The sequence below is a fragment of the Pristiophorus japonicus genome, chromosome 26 (genome assembly GCF_044704955.1).
Source record: "Pristiophorus japonicus isolate sPriJap1 chromosome 26, sPriJap1.hap1, whole genome shotgun sequence".
In the NCBI taxonomy this organism is placed as follows: Eukaryota; Metazoa; Chordata; class Chondrichthyes; family Pristiophoridae; genus Pristiophorus; species Pristiophorus japonicus.
In genome coordinates this window covers 2,236,172-2,257,587 of record NC_092002.1, presented here as the reverse complement: position 1 = coordinate 2,257,587, position 21,416 = coordinate 2,236,172, and positions in this window count along the sequence as shown.

Below are 21,416 nucleotides of genomic sequence, written 5' to 3'. Positions count from 1 at the left end.
ACTCAACCTATTCCATAAGAACCTAGGAATTAGGAACAGGAGTCGGCCATTCGGCCCCTCGAGCCTGCTCCGTCATGCAATGAGATCACGGCTGATCATCGACCTCAACTCCACTTTCCCTCACAATCCCTACATCCCTCGCCTGCCCGAGAGTCCAAAAATCTATCGATCTCTGCCTTGAATATACTCAACGACTGAGCCTCCACAGCCCTCTGGGGCAGAGAATTCCAAAGATTCACCCACCTCTGAGTGAAGAAATTCCTCCTCATCTCAGTCCTAAATGGCCGACCCCTTATCCTGAGACTGTGACCCCTGGTTCTAGACTCCCCAGCCCGGGGGAAACATGCTCCCTGCATCTACCCTGTCAATCCCCCTCAGACTCAGGCCCTTGGACAAGGATTCACCTTGGGATCTTAATGCAGAACAGACAAATATGCAAATCGTCGTAAATATATGTGCCTTCGAATGTCATGTGAGCTGCAACATACCAAGGTGCCTCGCTTTGTATCGCAACCCAAGAGAGCGGGTAATTTAATACAGTTAGAACAAGCTAATAGATTCATTATTCTTAGCCGGTTAAATCCTGCCCAATATTTATTCCTCAACCAACATAACAACACACAGATTATCTGGTCATTATCACATTGCTGTGTGTGGGAGCTTGCTGTGCGCAAATTGGCTGCCGCGTTTCCCACATTACAACAGTGACCACACTCCAAAAGTACTTCATTGGCTGTAAAGCGCTTTGGGACGTCTGGTGGTTGTGAAAGGTGCTATAAAAATGCAAGTCTTTCGTTCTTCCTTTTTAATCAGAACAGCTCTCCGCTGCCGCCCTGACTGAGCTAGACTGGGGCAACGGGCTCGCTGATCTGTGTTGTCCATCCCCGACCGACTCACTGGATGAACTGATTCTTAGGGAAATGAGTCGATGAGAACAATGTGTCTGCAGATCCTGGTGTGAGCACCAGTTAGTTACGTGTCCCAGCTTTAAGAACATAAGAAAATAAGAATTAGGAACAGGAGTAGGCCATCTAGCCCTTCGAGCCTGCTCCGCCATTCAACAAGATCATGGCTGATCTGGCCGTGGACTCAGCTCCACTTACCCGCCCGCTCCCCGTAACCCTTAATTCCCTGATTGGTTAAAAATCTATCTATCTGTGATTTGAATATATTCAATGAGCTAGCCTCAACTGCTTCCTTGGGCAGAGAATTCCACAGATTCACAACCCTCTGGGAAAAGAAATTCCTTCTCAACTCGGTTTTAAATTGGCTCCCCCGTATTTTGAGGCTGTGCCCCCTAGTTCTAGTCTCCCCAACCAATGGAAACAACCTCTCTGCCTCTATCTTGTTTATCCCTTTCATTATTTTAAATGTTTCTATAAGATCACCCCTCATCCTTCTGAACTCCAACAAGTAAACACCCAGTCTACTCAATCTATCATCATAAGGTAACCCCCTCATCTCCGGAATCAACCTAGTGAATCGTCTCTGTACACCCTCCAAAGCCAGTATATCCTTCCGGAAGTAAGGTGACCAAAACTGCACGCAGTACTCCAGGTGCGGCCTCACCAATACCTTATATAGTTGCAGCAGGACCTCCCTGCTTTTGTACTCCATCCCTCTCGCAATGAAGGCCAACATTCCACTCGCCTTCCTGATTACCTGCTGCACCTGCAAACTAAACTTTTGGGATTCATGCACAAGGACCCCCAGGTCCCTCTGCACCGCAGCATGTTGTAATTTCTCCCCATTCAAATAATATTCCCTTTTACTGTTTTTTTTTCCAAGGTGGATGACCTCACATTTTCCGACATTGTATTCCATCTGCCAAACCTTAGCCCATTCGCTTAACCTATCTAAATCTCTTTGCAGCCTCTCTGTGTCCTCTACACAACCCGCTTTCCCACTAATCTTTGTGTCATCTGCAAATTTTGTTACACTACACTCTGTCCCCTCTTCCAGGTCATCTATGTATATTGTAAACAGTTGTGGTCCCAGCACCGATCCCTGTGGCACACCACTAACCACCAATTTCCAACCCGAAAAGGACCCATTTATCCCGACTCTCTGCTTTCTGTTAGCCAGCCAATTCTCGATCCATGCTAATACATTTCCTCTGACTCCGCGTACCTTTATCTTCTGCAGTAACCTTTTGTGTGGCACCTTATCGAATGCCTTTTGGAAATCTAAATACACCACATCCATCGGTACACCTCTATCCACCATGCTCATTATATCCTCAAAGAATTCCAGTAAATTAGTTAAACATGATTTCCCCTTCATGAATCCATATTGCGTCTGCTTGATTGCACTATTCCTATCTAGATGTCCAGCTATTTCTTCCTTAATGATAGTTTCAAGCATTTTCCCCACTACAGATGTTAAACTAACCGGCCTATAGTTACCTGCCTTTTGTCTGCCCCCTTTTTTAAACAGAGGCGTTACATTAGCTGCTCTCCAATCCGCTGGTACCTCCCCAGAGTCCAGAGAATTTTGGTAGATTATAACGAATGCATCTGCTATAAATTCCGCCATCTCTTTTCATACCCTGGGATGCATTTCATCTGGACCAGGGGACTTGTCTACCTTGAGTCCCATTAGCCTGTCCAGCACTACCACCCTAGTGATAGTAATTATCTCAAGGTCCTCCCTTCCCACATTCCCGTGCAATTTTTGGCATGGTTTTTGTGTCTTCCACTGTGAAGACCGAAGCAAAATAATTGTTTAAGGTCTCAGCCATTTCCACATTTCCCATTATTAAATCCCCCTTCTCATCTTCCAAGGGACCAACATTTACTTTAGTCACTCTTTTCCATTTTATACATCGGTAAAAGCTTTTACTATCTGTTTTTATGTTTTGCGCAAGTTTACTTTTGTAATCTATCTTTCCTTTCTTTATTGCTTTCTTAGTCATTCTTTGCTGCCATTTAAAATGTTCCCAATCTTCTAGTTTCCCACTAACCTTGGCCACCTTATATGCATTGATTTTTAATTTGATACTCTCCTTTATTTCCTTGGTTATCCACGACTGGTTATGTCGGACTGCATCCCAGAGTACTTAAGGAGGTGGCCTTGGAAATAGACGGATGCATTGACAGTCATTTTCCAACATTCCATTGACTCTGGATCAGTTCCTATGGAGTGGAGGGTAGCCAATGTAACCCCACTTTTTAAAAAAGGAGGGAGAGAGAAAACAGGAAATTATAGACCGGTCAGCCTGACATCAGTCGTGGGTAAAATGATGGAATCAATTATTAAGGATGTCATTGCAGCGCATTTGGAAAGAGGTGACATGATAGTTCCAAGTCAGCATGGATTTGTGAAAGGGAAATCATGCTTCACAAATCTTCTGGAATTTTTTGAGGATGTTTCCAGTCGAGTGGACAAGGGAGAACCAGTTGATGTGGTATATTTGGACTTTCAGAAGGCTTTCGACAAGGTCCCACACAAGAGATTAATATGCAAAGTTAAAGCACATGGGATTGGGGGTAGTGTGCTGACGTGGATTGAGAACTGGTTGTCAGACAGGAAGCAAAGAGTAGGAGTAAATGGGTACTTTTCAGAATGGCAGGCAGTGACTAGTGGGGTACCGCAAGGTTCTGTGCTGGGGCCCCAGCTGTTTACATTGTACATTAATGATTTAGATGAGGGGATTGAATGTAGTATCTCCAAATTTGCGGATGACACTAAGTTGGGTGGCAGTGTGAGCTGCGAGGAGGATGCTATGAGGCTGCAGAGCGACTTGGATAGGTTAGGTGAGTGGGCAAATGCGTGGCAGATGAAGTATAATGTGGATAAATGTGAGGTTATCCACTTTGGTGGTAAAAACAGAGAGACAGACTATTATCTGAATGGTGACAGATTAGGAAAAGGGGAGGTGCAATGAGACCTGGGTGTCATGGTACATCAGTCATTGAAGGTTGGCATGCAGGTACAGCAGGCGGTTAAGAAAGCAAATGGCATGTTGGCCTTCATAGCGAGGGGATTTGAGTACAGGGGCAGGGAGGTGTTGCTACAGTTGTACAGGGCCTTGGTGAGGCCACACCTGGAGTATTGTGTACAGTTTGATCTCATAACCTGAGGAAGGACATTCTTGCTATTGAGGGAGTGCAGCGAAGGTTCACCAGACTGATTCCCGGGATGGCGGGACTGACCTATCAAGAAAGACTGGATCAACTGGTCTTGTATTCACTGGAGTTCAGAAGAGGGGACCTCAAAGAAACGTTTAAAATTCTGATGGGTTTAGACAGGTTAGATGCAGGAAGAATGTTCCCAATGTTGGGGAAGTCCAGAACCAGGGGTCACAGTCTAAGGATAAGGGGTAAGCCATTTAGGACCGAGATGAGGAGAAACTTCTTCACCCAGAGAGTGGTGAACCTGTGGAATTCTCTGCCACAGAAAGTTGTTGAGGCCAATTCACTGAATATATTCAAAAAAGAGTTAGATGAAGTCCTTACTACTCGGGGGATTAAGGGGTATGGCGAGAAAGCAGGAATGGGGTACTGAAGTTTCATGTTCAGCCATGAACTCATTGAATGGCGGTGCAGGCTAGAAGGGCTGAATGGCCTACTCCTGCATCTATTTTCTATGTTTCTATGTTTCTATCCCTTTTCTTACCGCCCTTCTTTTTCACTGGAATATATTTTTGTTGCGCACTATGAAAGAGCTCCTTAAAAGTCCTCCACTGTTCCTCAATTGTGCCACCGTTTAGTCTGTGTTTCCAGTCTACTTTAGCCAACTCTGCCCTCATCCCACTGTAGTCCCCTTTGGTTAAGCATAGTACGCTCGTTTGAGACACTACTTCCTCGCCCTCAATCTGTATTACAAATTCAACCATACTGTGATCACTCATTCCGAGAGGGTCTTTTACTAGGAGATCGTTTATTATTCCTGTCTCATTACACAGGACCAGATCTAAGATAGCTTGCTCCCTTGTAGGTTCTGTAACATACTGTTCTAAGAAACAATCCTGTATGCATTCTATGAATTCTTCCTCCAGGCTACCTCGTGCGATTTGATTTGACCAATCGATATGTAGGTTAAAATCCCCCATGATTACTGCCGTTCCTTTTTCACATGCCTCCATTATTCCCTTGATTATTGCCCGCCCCACCGTGAAGTTATTATTTGGGGGCCTATAAACTACGCCCACCAGTGACTTTTTCCCTTTACTATCTCTAATCTCCACCCACAATGATTCAACATTTTGTTCATTAGAGCCAATATCGTCTCTCACAACTGCCCTGATATCATCCTTTATTAACAGAGCTACCCCACCTTCTTTCCCTTCTTGTCTATCTTTCTGAATTGTCAGATACCCCTGTCTGTTTAATTTCTAGTCTTGGCCACCCTGCAACCACGTTTCTGCAATGGCCACCAAATCATACCCATTTGTAATGATTTGTGCCATCAACTCATTTACTTTATTTTGAATGCTGTGTGCGTTTAGGTAGAGTGTTTTAATACCAGTTTTTAAACCATGATTTTTAGTCTTGACCCCTCCTGCAGCCCCTTTATATTCATACATATTGTCCCTTCCTATCACCTTGTGGTTTACACTTACCCCAGTGCTACTCTGCTCTGTTGCCTCCTGCCTTTTGCATTCTTTCTTGGGGTCCTGTTCATCTGAGCTCTCACCCACTCTAACTAGCTCAGAGCCCTCTCCTGGGTTCAGAATACTCTTTGCATTGAGGCACCGAGCTTTCATGCTTGTCTTTTTATTACACTTTGACCCTTTAGAATTTTGCTGTACAGTGGCCCTTTTTGTTTTTGCCTTGGGTTTCTCTGCCCTCCATTTTACTCATCTCCTTTTTGTCTTTTGCTTTTGCCTCCATTTTATTTCCCTCTGTCTCCCTGCATTGGTTCTCATCCCCCTGCCATATTAGTTTAACTCCTCCCCAACAGCACTAGCAAACACTCCCCCTAGGACATTGGTTCCGGTCCTGCCCAGGTGCAGACCGTCCGGTTTGTACTGGTCCCACCTCCCCCAGAACCGGTTCCAATGCCCCAGGAATTTGAATCCCTCCCTGCTGCACCACTGCTCAAGCCACGTATTCATCTGTGCTATCCTGCGATTCCTACTCTGACTAGCACGTGGCACTGGTAGCAATCCCGAGATTACTACTTTTGAGGTCCTAAGTTTTAATTTAGCTCCTAGCTCCTTAAATTCGTCTCATAGGACCTCATCCCTTTTTTTACCTATATCGTTGGTACCAATGTGCACCACGACAACTGGCTGTTCACCCTCCCTTTTCAGAATATCCTGCACCCGCTCTGAGACATCCTTGACCCTTGCACCAGGGAGGCAACATACCATCCTGGAGTCTCGGTTGCGGCCGCAGAAACGCCCATCTATTCCCCTTGAATCCCCTATCACTATCGCGCTCCCACTCTTTTTCTTGCCCTCCTGTGCAGCAGAGCCAGCCACGGTGCCATGAACTTGGCTGCTGCTGCCCTCCCCTGATGAGTCATCCCCCTCAACAGTACTCAAAGCAGTGTATCTGTATTGCAGGGGGATGACCGCAGGGGACCCCTGCACTACCTTCCTTGCACTGCTCTTCCTGCTGGTCTTCCATTCCCTATCTGGCTGTGGACCCTTCACCTGCGGTAAGACCAACTCACTACACGTGCTACTCACGTCATTCTCAGCATCGTGGATGCTCCAGAGTGAATCCACCCTCAGCTCCAAATCCGCAATGCGGACCGTCAGGAGCTGGAGGTGGATACACTTCCCGCACACGTAGTTGTCAGGAACACCGGAAGTGTCCCTGAGTTCCCACATGGTACAGGAGGAGCATATCACGTGACCGAGCTCTCCTGCCATGACTTAACCTTTAGATAGACAACAACAATGTTAAAGTTTACTCACTGTTATAGAAGAGAAAAAAGAAAAACTGCTCACCAATCACCAGCCAATCACTTACCTCCTTGGCTGTGACGTCACCTTTCTGTTTCTTTCTACTTCTTTTTTGCCTTCTCCCTGTAGCTGCACAAGCTCCGCCTTTATAGGCCTCTCGCTGACCCCGGACTCACGCCTCTCCACGCACCTCCCGACTGCTGAACTCACGGCCTTTATAGGCCTCTCGCTGACCCCGGACTCACGCCTCTCCACGCACCTCCTGACTGCTGAACTCACGGCCTTTATAGGCCTCTCGCTGACCCCGGACTCACGCCTCTCCACGCACCTCCTGACTGCTGAACTCACGGCCTTTATAGGCCTCTCGCTGACAGACAGGCCCAACTCTTTGTTTAAATGACATGCAAAGTCCCAGTCAACAAGTGCTTGGCAAAATTCAAATTACTCACATTTAAAGAAGGACCTGTTTCTTTTCAATTGAATCCTGACTCAATGTGCTTCAGGAAATGTTAAAGTATTTAGTTAAACTCTCTGATTATGCTATTGTACAATATGAGGAATATGTTAATCGTTACTGAATCTTAATTAAGGAGATTGTATTCCTTTTAATCAGTCCGTGCAGATGATGGCTTTTGAAAATCTTTAAACAGCAGACAATTGATAAGCAGTTATCCAGTACTTTAGAAGTATTTAAGTTCCTGGGTCAGGGAATTCAAGTCCCTCTCCAGAGACTTGAGCACAAAATCCAGGCTGACACTCCCAGTGCAGTGCTGAGGGAGTGCTGCACTGTTGGAGGGCAGTACTGAGGGAGTGCCGCACTGTCAGAGGGCAGTACTGAGGGAGTGCCACACTGTCGAAGGAGCAGTACTGAGGGAGTGCCGTACTGTCGGAGGGGCAGTACTGAGGGAGTGCCGTACTGTCGGAGGAGCAGTACTGAGGGAGCGCTGCACTGTTGGAGGGCAGTACTGAGGGAGTGCCGCACTGTTGGAGGGGCAGTACTGAGGGAGTGCCGCACTGTCGGGGGGCAGTACTGAGGGAGTGCCGCACTGTCGGGGGGCAGTACTGAGGGAGTGCTGCACTGTCGGAGGTGCAGTACTGAGGGAGTGCTGCACTTTCGGAGGTGCTGTCTTTCAGATAAGACATTAAACTGAGGCCCCGTCTGCTCTCTCAGGTGGACGTAAAAGATCCCAGGGCACTATTTTGAAGAAGAGCAGGGGAGTTCTCCCCGGTGTCCTGGCCAATATTTATCCCTCAATCAAGATCACTGAAACAGATTAGCTGGTCATTTATCACATCGTTGTTTGTGGGAGCTTGCTGTGCGCAAATTGGCTGCTGCATTTCCTACATTACAACAGTGACAACTCTTCAAAAGTACTTCATTGGCTGTAAAGCCCTTTGGGACATCCGGTGATTATGTTAGGTGCTATATAAATGCAAGTCTTTTCTTTCTTTTGCAAGGATAATGTTGGTTGTATTGTACATAAAGCAGTAGATGGAGGGATATCTGACAGACAGTTACAGACACATTTGCAGCTCTATACTCATTCACAAAATACCGCAAACCAACTCATTATCATATACAACCATAATTCTCCTTTGACCATTCATAGCTCTATATATAGAATCTCATTGTGATCCATCTTGATCAGAGCTGATTGGGAACATACCTAATTAACCGACCGTGTTTGACTAGTGAGGCAGATATGTTCTCAAGCACACTCCTCGAGTCTTCAACCTGCTATATAATTCACAGATTTACAGAGTATTAACGGCACAGAGATTGGCCACTGGGCCCCAGCGCTCCGTGCCGGGGTTTATGTCCCACCGCTCCGTGCCGGGGTTTATGCTCCACACCAGCCCCCTCCCACCCCTCTCCATCTCATCCCATCACCATATCCTTCTATTCCTTTCTCCCCCGTGTGTTTATCCAGCTTCCCCTTAAATGCATCGATACTATTCGCCTCAACCCCTCCCTGTGGCAGCAAGTTCCACATTCTCACCGCTCTCTGGGTAAAGAAGTTTCTCCTGAATTCCCCGTTGGGTTTATCAGTGACTGTCTGATATTGGTGGCCCCTAGTTCTGGCCTCCCTCCACAAGGGGAAACATCCTCTCTACGTCTACCCTATTGAACCCCTTCATAATCTTACCGGTCTCTATCTGGTCGCCCAGTCAGGAGTGCTTCCCCCAAGATTGACGCTGTATGTGAGAGGAGGTCGACCACAGCCTCGAGATTTCCAGGGCCTCGGCCTGTGGGCCCGAGGGGGCCGCCAGGATTATCAGAATCGTGTGCACCTCTGGCTGGCCCATGTCACACCACGAGCAGTGGCTCGAGAATTCTGCACTCCATGTTACGTGCAGGGGGTGGTGAAATACTCAGAGCCCAGTTGAAGAGAAAGGTTTTTTTTCAGGAGGCTTTTGAAAGAAAGGATGGAAGGAGCTGTGCAACTGGTGGAACAATGGACAAGGACTGAACTGATGGAGGAGACCAAGCTGAATGCAAAGACATTTGGGGAAGGACAGGATGGAGGTCGGTGAGGCCAGGAATCAATGTTGATGTGCTGAGTGTCAGCTACAGTGGAACTGGGATAGGAGCAGTGATAGAAACATAGAACCATCGAAAATAGGTGCCGGAGTAGGCCATTCGGCCCTTCGAGCCTGCACCAATAAGATCATGGCTGATCATTCACCTCAGTACCCCTTTCCTGCTTTCCCTCCATACCATGATGGGAGGGCAGGGCATTATGTGGGTGTCTGATTTCGTTGAACATTACAACAATAGAATGTTTATTTTAGCACAAGCTTCCTTAAAGGGGCACTGCCTTTGCAAATAAATGTTTGACAAAACTTTATTGGGGAAGATGAGCAGCTGGAATCGATGCAACTTACTCCCAGGGGCTGGAATTCATTCATTCGACACCAGATGACCCTACAAGCCAATATGTAAAATCTTACTTGGATAAACAGAGGATGGTTACCAGCGATCTGAGCTGGTAAGCTGAGTTGCTTGACCAACTAATCTCTAGCCTTGCCCCAGCATACAGCTGAGGGTCCTTAAACCCGGAGCAAGTTCCCTTGATTTAGGTAGTGAGATATTTCCCTATAAGGAGAAATTGTACATTCATTAGGAACAGGAGTCGGCCATTCGGCCTCTCGAGCCTGCTCCGCCATTCAATGAGATCACGGCTGGCCTTCTACCTCAACTCCACTTTCCCGCCCGATCCCCATATCCCTCGATTTCCCAAGAGTCCAAAAATCTATCGATCTCAGCCTTGAATATACTCAGAGACTGAGCCTCCACAGCCCTCTGGGGCAGAGAATTCCAAAGATTCAACACCCTCCGAGTGAAGAAATTCCTCCTCATCTCAGTCCTAAATGGCCGACCCCTTATCCTGAGGCTGTGACCCCTGGGTCTAGACTTTATTTAATATGGATTTTTTCAGCGGTTCAGTTTGAAGACAATTCATCAGATGTCAGACACCAGGCAGAAAAATAAATTGTTACATTCTGACAGGGTTATTTTTTATTCTTTAAATATCTTTGTCTAAGCAAAAAGGATGTGGGCTGGCCTGACAGCTATTATCCCCGAGAATGTGAGAAAGCTGGATTAACATACTGTCAGTCACGGACTCATCTCCCCAATTTAAGGCTCGATCTCCACTTATTGTTTTCCACAAACTGAAGGTTGGTAAAGTATTCCACATACAAAGAACTCTCTTAAAAAATACTCCCTCTTTATATTTCGCATTTTTGTGCTAGCTTCAGCATAAGTCCCTCATTACTGACTCACTGACAGCAGGAACTAATTTACCCCGAATTACCTCATTAGAACCTTTCATCATTCTGAACACCTCGATTGGACCTCTTCCTCACGTTCTCGGTTCTATTGCAAACAAGCCCTGGTTTCTCCAGTCTGTAATAATAATTAAAGGGGGGGAAATCTGTCCGTGCCTCAGTTGGGGTGATAACCTGGGCGGAGCGGTAATTTTAGCGCCTTGAAAATGTCAGAAATTGGTCAGAATCAGCGGAAGGGCTGACGGGGGCGGGGTGCGATAAATCAGCCATTACATACCAGAGCTGGGGGTGGCGGGGGTCCATAACGAAAGTTCTGTCGGTAAATTTTGCGGCCCCATTGCGCACGTGCGGAACTCCGATTCCGATCCCGGGAAAAGCCGAGTCATAAAGGCACGGATGGTAATGCATCCGTTAAAGTTTTCACAATCACTTTTTCTCAAGCTGAACTCTTATGTCATCTCTTCTGTATCTATTCAAGGCCTTGACATCCTTTCTAAATTAGGGTGCCCAAAACTGGACACACACTCCCAACTGTGGCCCAACAAGTTACAGGTGCAGCGTCAAAAATCCAGAGTTCCGGAATCCATGAAATGTTCCGGAATCCAGACCCACCAACCTCGGGACCTCGCCGCCAGCCTGTCCGAACAGCTCCTCCACCGCGGGACCCCCCCTCCCCGCTTTCTGACATTCTGAAATCCGGAAATACCCAAACCTGGGCTTCAGCTCGAGAAGGACTGTGCCCATCGTTCACTTCCAATTGAAAAGTGGCCAAACACAACATACACTTGGCTATTAATCACATTAATCAAAGCCTCCTTGAAAGTATGTAACATCCCCACTGACTCTTGGGAATCCCCGGCCCAAGAACGCTCAAAGTGGAGGAGAAGCATCCGGGAGGGCGCTGAGCACCTCGAGTCTCTTCTCCGGGAGCATGCGGAAGCTAAGCACAAACAGCGGAAGGAGCGCAGGACCACCCGAGCCCCCCACCCACCCGCCCCTCCAACCACCGTCTGACCCGACCTGTGACAGAGACTGTAGGTCCCTCATCGGTCTCATCAATCACCTGAGAACTCATATTGGTGTGGAAGCAAGTTATCCTCGACTCCGAGGGACTGCCTGAGGAGGAGACACTTGTCTGTCAAACGAGTAAGCCAATCCCTATCATTCTCTTCCATTTGCTCCACAGTTATGAAGAGGTTTGAGATTGCCAAGCTCCTTGCCAATTCTGCTGGCACCGACTTCTCTCGTTTTGCCACGTCCTGTACACACAATCTGTCCAATGTGCCTTTTGGGATTTTTTCAGCTGATCCTAAGTTACTGACGACCAATTGCTGAAGTGTCTGAGCTACACACGCGGCAATTGTACCATCTTCCAATTCGGTCCGAGAATTGCTGTTTATATTCCGGGCCTGGCCTCGTGGGTCAGCTAAGGACAAGACTCTGTCACCGAACGAGCTCAGTGGGTTCCTCAAATACCATTTCCTTTTCTCACCCTAAGTGGCCCACTTCACTCCTACACTCAGTTTTCCAAGTGAGAGAGCACCAGTGCTGGAAGCTTTGTAGAAAAGCTTCCTGTTGGCTGGGCACCAGAACATTCAGTCTGCCGTTTGTTCCCCCACATCTAGCTTTCGCTCAGCAACTCCCGATCCTCCTCCCTTCCAGTGAGACGGATATTGGGAGCTTGCCGTGTCATCATCAGAGGCAGTCCCTCGAAATCGAGGAAGAGTTGCTTCCACTCTAAAAGTGAGTTCTCAGGTGGCTGAACAGTCCAATACGGGAACCACAGTCCCTGTCACAGGTGGGGCAGACAGTGGTTGAGGGAAGGGGAGGGTGGGACTGGTTTGCAGCACGCTCCTTCCGCTGCCTGCGTTTGGTTTCTGCGTGCTCTCGGCGACGAGACTCGAGGTACTCAGCGCCCTCCCGGATGCACTTCCTCCACTTAGGGCGGACTGGTCTTTGGCCAGGGACTCCCAGGTGCACTTTATCAGGGAGGCTTTGAGGGTGTCCCTTGTAACGTTTCCTCTGCCTGGGGCTCACTTGCCGTGAAGGAGTTCCGAGTAGAGCGCTTGCTTTGGGAGTCTCGTGTCAGGCATGCGGACAATGTGGCCTGCCCAGCGGAGCTGGTTGAGTGTGGTCAGTGCTTCGATGCTGGGGATGTTGGGCCTGGTCGAGGACGCTAACGTTGGTGCGTCTGTCCTCCCGGGGGATTTGTAGGATCTTGCGGAGACATCATTGGTGGTATTTCTCCAGCGACTTGAGGTGTCTGCTGTACATGGTCCTCGCCATGTTGGGAAACTATGTTACAGCAACCAATTGGATACCACACCAGTGGTTGAGTGGGTAAATGTGCCATGTGCTGTGGGACTGAATCACAGAGGCCAATGAGGGCACAGATTCAATCCACCATACGTGTTATCAGCCTGGGTAGAGGTGGGAGCTGGAGAACTGGCTTCAGCGCTCATGGGCTAGAACGGGCAGGGTGGGGGATTGGGGGGTGGGGGTAATGACCCCAATTGCCATCCTGTGATCCCCGCTGGAGTGTAAGTGTGTGCAGGCATTGGTTGTAAAGAAGATTGGTCTCGACTGGATAGAGTGGATAGGACAGACCTATTTCCCCTGGCAGAGGGGTCAACAACCAGGGGACATCGATTTAAAGTAATTGGTAGGCGGTTTAGAGGGCATTTGAGGGGAAAATTTCTTCACCCAGAGGGTGGTGGGGGTCTGGAACTCACGGCCTGAAAGGGTGGTAGAGGCAGAAACCCCTCACCACAATTAAAAAGTACCTGGATGTGCACCTGAAGTGCCGTAACCTGCAGGGCTACGGACCGAGAGCTGGAAAGTGGGATTAGGCCGGGTAGCTCTTGGTCGGCCGGGGTGGGGACACGATGGGCCGAATGGCCTCCTTCTGTGCTGTAAATTTCTATGATTCTATGACTGTGATCCTCCCAAGGCTGAATAGCCTTGCTGATGCTTGTGTAGCTCATGCATGTAGAGTGGTCATTGGGCCAGGAACCAGTGCACCATGCTCACCCATGGAGGGCTGTCCTTGGAATGGTTGCCAATATAGAATCATAGAACGCTTCAGCACTGCAGGAGGCCATTCGCCCCATCGTGCCCGTTCCGGCTCTGTGACTGAGCGATCCAATCAGTCCCACTCGCCCCCCGCTCTTTGCCCAGAGCTCCTGGAGCAGAGGAAGAAAGGTCTGCTGAAAATAAATATTACAGAACAGAAACAGTATGTCAGAAGCAACATGCTAATAAGCGCTGCCCCATTGCACCATCCCTGCACATACCTTCGCCGATAGAAAATGCCTTCAGGCAGAAGCAGAGGCTTTGTTTTAATGCTATCTTCTTGCATTCATTTCTCATGCGCTGTGGCCCCAGGGTCCTGAACTAGTTCTGTCTCAGAGTCAGTCCTTTACCATCGTTGTCAGAAAAGTCACTGGTTGTTTCACAGCCCCGCAGGTTCCTTAAACAGGTCCCCAAAGCATCCAGGAATAAAACCACACAGACTAATTAACCCATTGTGGCCATGGCTGACAGCTCCCATTTGCTGTTTTAGCTCTATTAATGGACCAAGCTTTGCAGAAACATGATCCGGCTGATTCAGATTGTGCTACTTTGATATGGGACTGATAGTGGAGCCCTGATCGACTCAGGATAGAACCTTACAGCCATTCGGCCCATCGAGCCTGTGCCGGCTCTGTGACAGAGCGATCCAATCAGTCCCACTCCCCCCGCTCTTTCCCCATAGTCCCACAGAATTGTCCTTTTCAAGTATTTATCCAATTCCCTGGTGCCCACTTTCCCTCCAGGGTCTACCCAACGGAGTGCTTCACCGGCATGCTGTAGGTGGAGTCTGTGCATCAATAATTTAACTAAAAATGCCAGCGTGAGTATCAAGCAGGAAAGCAGTGAAGTTATCAGCACAAGGAACTTCACTCCCAGGGTGGGGAATTCCCAAGGCAGGGAATTCCCAGGGCGGGATATTCCCAGGGCGGATATTCCCAGGGCGGGATATTCTCAGGGCGGGATATTCCCAGGCTCCCAGGGCAGGGAATTCCCAGGGTGGGATATTCCCAGGGCGGGATATTCCCAGGCTCCCAGGGCAGGGAATTCCCAGGGCGGGATATTCCTAGGGCGGGATATTCCTAGGGCGGGGAATTCCCAGGGTGGGATATTCCTAGGGCGGGGAATTCCCAGGGTGGGATATTCCCAGGGCGAGATATTCCCAGGGCGGGATATTCCCAGGGCGGGATATTCCCAGGGCGAGATATTCCCAGGGCGGGATATTCCTAGGGCGAGATATTCCCAGGGCGGGATATTCCTAGGGCGGGATATTCCTAGGGCAGGATATTCCTAGGGCAGGATATTCCTAGGGCAGGATATTCCCAGGGCGGGATATTCCCAGGCTCCCAGGGCGGGATATTCCCAGGGCGAGATATTCCCAGGGCGGGATATTCCCAGGGCGCGATATTCCTAGGGCAGGATATTCCTAGGGCGGGGAATTCCCAGGGTGGGATATTCCCAGGGTGGAATATTCCCAGGGCGGGGAATTCCCAGGGCGGGATATTCCCAGGGCGAGATATTCCCAGGGCGGGATATTCCTAGGACGGGATATTCCTAGGGCGGGGAATTCCCAGGGCAGGATATTCCCAGAGTAACCATTCCTCACTTTTACACGGATGAAATTGCCAACAAAAGCTGTGACTAAGAGGAGAAGCTTTCTTGCGGTGTTGCTTGAGGATGGTTTCCAGGGGAGCCCGGTTCTGATGTTTAATTGCTGACCTCAAGGCCACTGTCCTCAGTAAATACAGGTCACTAGAGCTGTGTTAAACCCCGAGGTTAATCAGGGGACACACGAACAATGACGGACAGGTAAAGGCCATCCGTTCCATCAAGCCTGTCCCACACAATTGTGATTCAGGCGATTGTAAACTTTAGCCTCCAGGTCAATAACTATTATTTTTTTTTAAAAGAGCTAATGTTGCATCTACAACAAAGATGGGATGGGAAGGAGATGGAGTCGGAGTATTGCGGTGTCGTGGTTACAGAATCTGACATCACACTGGAGATTGAGAGTTCACAATCCCGCCTTGGCAAATTGTGACAATTAATAAATGTGGTAATCTATGTCACAAAAACCCAGCTGGTTCACCAATGTCCTTCCGGGACGGAAAACTACCATCCTTACCCAGTCGGGCCTGCACGTGACTCCCATCCCACGCTACGCACTCTGCTTAATGCCCCTCAGAGCTACTAGGGATAGTCAATAAAACCTGCTTTGGCAAACTCATTCTCTCTCAATAAATATATGATAAAGACACATCCATCCAACATAGCAATACTAGCTGCTCTTCAAAAGTAATTCATCAGTGGTGCGGTACTTTGGGACATCCTCAGGAAAGGATAAAGTGCTATATAAATGTACATTCAACTACTCTTTATCAGCAAGATCCTTAACTGAGTGAGCCTGCTGTTGGTAGAGTTGTTTGCAGCAAATCCCTCTTGAATTCAAGCAATATTTTCTAATGTCACATGCACAGATCCTGCCTGGTGCACTGGGAAACTCTGCAGCTCCTCACTTGATAATTCATAGACTGCAGCACTGCGGGATTGTCAGAATACCTCGAATAATCAAAGAGCATCATTTTCTTCCTTCCCCAGACACGGGACGGTGTGCGTGCTGCAGTTCCAGGACATAGTCGACGTATTTACCGAGGCTTACCAAAGCATGGGCCTTACACTGAACATCCATAAGGCAAAATCGAAAAACAGATAGCAAGAGTTTCTATTGGTATATAAAAAGGAAAAGAATGGCTAGAGTAAATGTTGGTCCCTTAGAGACCGGGGAATTAGTAATGGGGAACATGGAGATGGCAGAAACTCTGAACAAGTATTTTGTATCAGACTTTACGGTAGAGGACACTAACAATATTCCAACATTGGATAGTCAATGGGCTATAGAGGGGGAGGAACTTAACACAATCACAATCACTAAGGAGGTAGCACTCAGTAGGATAATGGGACTAAAGGCAGATAAATCCCCTGGACCTGATGGCTTGCATCCTAGGGTCTTAAGAGAAGTAGCGGCAGGGATTGTGGATGCATTGGTTGTAATTTACCAAAATTCCCTGGATTCTGGGGAGGTCCCAGCAGATTGGAAAACTGCAAATTTAACGCTCCTATTTAAAAAAGGAGGCAGACAAAAAGCAGGAAACTATAGACCAGTTAGCCTAACATCTGTGGCTGGGAAAATGTTGGAGTCCATTATTAAAGAAGCAGTAGCAGGACATTTGGAAAAGCAAAATTCGGTCAGGCAAAGTCAGCATGGATTTATGAAGGGGAAGTCATGTTTGACAAATTTGCTGGAGTTCTTTGAGGATGTAACGTACAGGGTGGATAAAGGGGAACCAGTAGATGTGGTGTATTTGGATTTCCAGAAGGCATTTGACAAGGTGCCACATAAAAGGTTACTGCACAAGATAAAAGTTCACGGGGTTGGGGGTAATATATTAGCATGGATAGAGGATTGGCTAACTAACAGAAAACAGAGAGGCGGGATAAATAGTTCATTCTCTGGTTGACAACCAGTAACTAGTGGGGTGCCGCAGGGATCAGTGCTGGGACCCCAACTATTTACAATCTATATTAACGACTTGGAAGAAGGGACTGAGTGTAATTAGCCAAGTTTGCTGACGATACAAAGATGGGAGGAAAAGCAATGTGTGAGGAGGACACACAAAATCTGCAAAAGGACATAGACAGGCTCAGTGATTGGGCAAAAATTTGGCAGATGGAGTATAATATTGGAAAGTGTGAGGTCATGCACTTCGGCAGAAAAAAATCGAGAGCAAGTTATTATTTAAATGGAGAAAGATTGCAAAGTGCTGCAGTACAGCGGGACCTGGGGGTCCTTGTGCATGAAACACAAAAGGATAGTATGCAGGTACAGCAAGTGATCAGGAAGGCCAATGGAATCTTGGCCTTTATTGCAAAGGGGATGGAGTATAAAAGCAGGGAAGTCTTGCTACAGTTATACAGGGTATTGGTGAGGCCACACCTGGAGTACTGCGTGCAGTTTTGGTTTCCATATTTACGAAAGGACACACTTGCTTCGGAGGCAGTTCAGAGAAGGTTCACTCGGTTGATTCCGGGGATGAGGGAGTTGACTTATGAGGAAAGGTTGAGTAGGTTGGGCCTCTACTCATTGGAATTCAGAAGAATGAGAGGTGATCTTATCGAAACGTATAAGATTATGAGGGGGCTTGACAAGGTGGATGCAGAGAGGATGTTTCCACTGATGGGGGAGACTAGAACTAGAGGGCATGGTCTTAGAATAAGGGGCCACCCATTTAAAACTGAGAAGAGGAGGAATTTCTTCTCTCAGAGGGTTGTAAATCTGTGGAATTCGCTGCCTCAGAGAGCTGTGGAAGCTGGGACATTGAATAAATTGAAGACAGAAATAGACAGTTTCTTAAACGATAAGGAGATAAGGGGTTATGGGGAGCGGGCAGGGAAGTGGAGCTGAGTCCATGATCGGATCAGCCATGATCATATTGAATGGCGGAGCAGGCTCGAGGGGCCGTATGGCCTACTCCTGCTCCTATTTCTTATGTTCTTATATACAAAGGTCCTCCACCAGCCTGTCCTCGCCGCATAGCACTGCCCCCCAGTCATCAGGATCCACGGAGCGGCCCTGGACAATGTGGACCAGTTCCCATACCTTATCAACAAGAGCAGACATTGACGACGAGATTCAACACTGCCTCCAGTGCGCCAGTGCAGCCTTCGGACGCCTGAGGAAGAGAGTGTTTGAAGATCAGGCCCTCAAAACTGCCACCAAGCTCATGGTCTACAGGGCTGTAATGATACCCGCCCTCCTGTATGGCTCAGAGGCATGGACCGTGTACAGTCGCTGGAGAAATACCACCAACGATGTCTCCGCAAGATCCTACAAATCCCCCGGGAGGACAGATGCACCAACGTTAGCGTCCTCGACCAGGCCAACATCCCCAGCATCGAAGCACTGACCACACTCGACCAGCTCCGTTGGGCAGGGCCACATTGTCCGCATGTCCCCCGACACGAGATGCCCAAAGCAAGCGCTCTACTCGGAACTCCTTCACAACAAGCGAGCCCCAGGTGGGCAGAGGAAATGTTACAGGGACACCCTCAAAGCCTCCCTGATAAAGTGCAACATCCCCACCGACACCTGGGAGTCCCTGGCCAAAGACCGCCCTAAGTGGAGGAAGTGCATCCGGGAGGGCGCTGAGCACCTCGAGTCTCGTCGCCGAGAGCGTGCAGAAACCAAGCGCAGGCAGCGGAAGGAGCGTGCGGCAAACCAGTCCCACCCTCCCCTTCCCTCAACCACTGTCTGTCCCACCTATGACAGGGACTGTGGTTCCCGTATTGGACTGTTCAGTCACTTAAGGACTCATTTTATAAGTGGAAGCAAGTCTTTCTCGATTCCGAGGGACCGCCTATGATGATGATGATGATGAGGGGCTTATCTGATCTTGATGTGGGGAACAATCCGGGCACCCCATCGGCCACAGACTTGCTGATCGAAGCTGAGCTGTGATGAGAGGCACTCTGCATCGCATGGGAGGGCCAGATTGTGGGGCATCGATTGCGTGTGATTATTGGAAGAGAATTTGCATCTCTTCACACTCGAGGAACAGCCAGGTGTGAGGTCACCTCTCTGTGCACGGTAAGGAGCACTGACCAGTGTTGGGGACACCAAGCTCTGTCCAATGTCCCATACCCATTGTCTGGACAGACTCCCAAGCCAAGTGGAATATGGGAGAGTTTCAGATCAAAGCTCCCTCGACTCCATCCTACAAGCCTCAATACTCAACGGCAGAAGAACGCTCCTCCTGCACCAAAGAACGGTCACAGCACAGGAGGAGGCCATTCGGCCCGTCGAGCCCGTGCCGGCCCTCAGCCAGTCCCCCTCCCCCGTCCTTTCCCCGGAGCCCGGCAAATCTATTTTCCTTCAGGTACTTATCCAACTCCCTTTTGAAAGCCACGATTGAGTCTGCCTCCACCACCCTCTCAGGCAGCACATTCCAGATCCTAACCACTGGGACAATTCCACCTGCCACTTGAGACCAATTAAATAGTTTTAGTGATGTTGGTCGAAGGATAAATATTGGCCAGGACACCAGGGAGAGCTCTCCTGCTCTTCTTCGAAGTAGTGCCGTGGGATCTTTTACGTCCACCTATAACGGCAGACAGGGCCTCGGTTTAACGTCTCATCTGAAAGGCGGCTCCTCCGACAGTGCGGCGCTCCCTCAGTACTGCCCCTCCGACAGTGCGGCACTCCCTCAGTACTGCCCCTCCGACAGTGCGGCACTCCCTCAGTACTGCCCCTCCGACAGTGCGGCGCTCACTCAGTACTGCCCCTCCGACAGTGCGGCACTCCCTCAGTACTGCCCCTCCGACAGTGCGTCGCTCCCTCAGTACTGCCCCTCCGACAATGTGGCGCTCCCTCAGTACTGTCCCTCCGACAGTGCGGCACTCCCTCAGTACTGCCCCTCCGACAGTGCAATGCTCCATCAGCACTGCTCCTCTGACAGTGTGGCACTCCCTCAGTACTGTCCCTCCAACAGTGCGATGCTCCCTCAGTACTGCCCCTCCGACAGTGCAGCGCTCCCTCAGTATTGCCCCTCCGACAGTGCAGCGCTCCCTCAGTATTGCCCCTCCGACAGTGCGGTACTCCCTCAGTACTGCACTGGGAATTTGTGTGCTAGTGTCTGGAGGGCGGCTACAAACTCACAACCTTCTGAGCCAGAGATGAGAATGCTGACACCTAAAGGACACAGTTAAAGCCACTGGATTACTCAGTTAAACCAAACCAATTTAAAATGGAAAACTGAAGTCAAGTAAAATACAAAGATCTGATTGCCGCTTCTACAAAGACACGTATCAAACAGATGTTTCAAACTCATGCGACTTGCAACAATACACAACACAAATTTTGATCCAAAAAATGTAATATGTTCTCCTCGTGGATTTGATCAGTATGTGCACTGGGTACATTGCCCAGGCTCACTGCTGGTGCCAAGTGGGAGGGACGCCTGGTGGCAGGAATATGTTAGTAACTATATGTGCCAGTGTTTGAGTCAGACTTTGTGTCTGAACTTCCTTTATTCAACTATTCATTTGCCAAACCTGTTACTTCATCTTTAACGAACTGAAATGAAAGATGGAAAAGATATAAAGATATAAAGAATGTCTTCCACAATCGGCGACTGGATAAAGGCACCAGATGCTGCAATACTGAATCCGAAGGTCCCACGTTTTCCCAACTTCTGCTGAGTTAGCTCCCCCTAGCCAAGGCAGCAACTGGGCACAGCTCTCCTAGTCTCAGGACCCACATGCTTGGCCAGAGCTTCTGCCACTTATTGCTATCCAGGGCTGAACATTGAGCATATGTGGATGTTGGGTGAGGGCAGGATTGAGCCTGGCTGCTCTCCAGGAAGGCCCAGCATCCCCAGGAAGGCTCAGTGTCCCCAGGAATTCCCAAGCGTCCTTAGGAAGGCCCAAGCATCCCCAGGAAGGCCCCAAGGTCCACAGGAAGGCCCCAGCGTCACTGATGTTATGTATGTAAACCTGTAAATAACATGTCCAACCACCAGAGGGCGTATCCCCTGGAGTCCCAACGGATCCCACAATCCCTTGGGAGCACCTGTATATAAGGAGGCCTCACAGGCTGGAGAGGCACTCTGAGATCTGTAATAAAGGGCTACGGTCACACCTTACT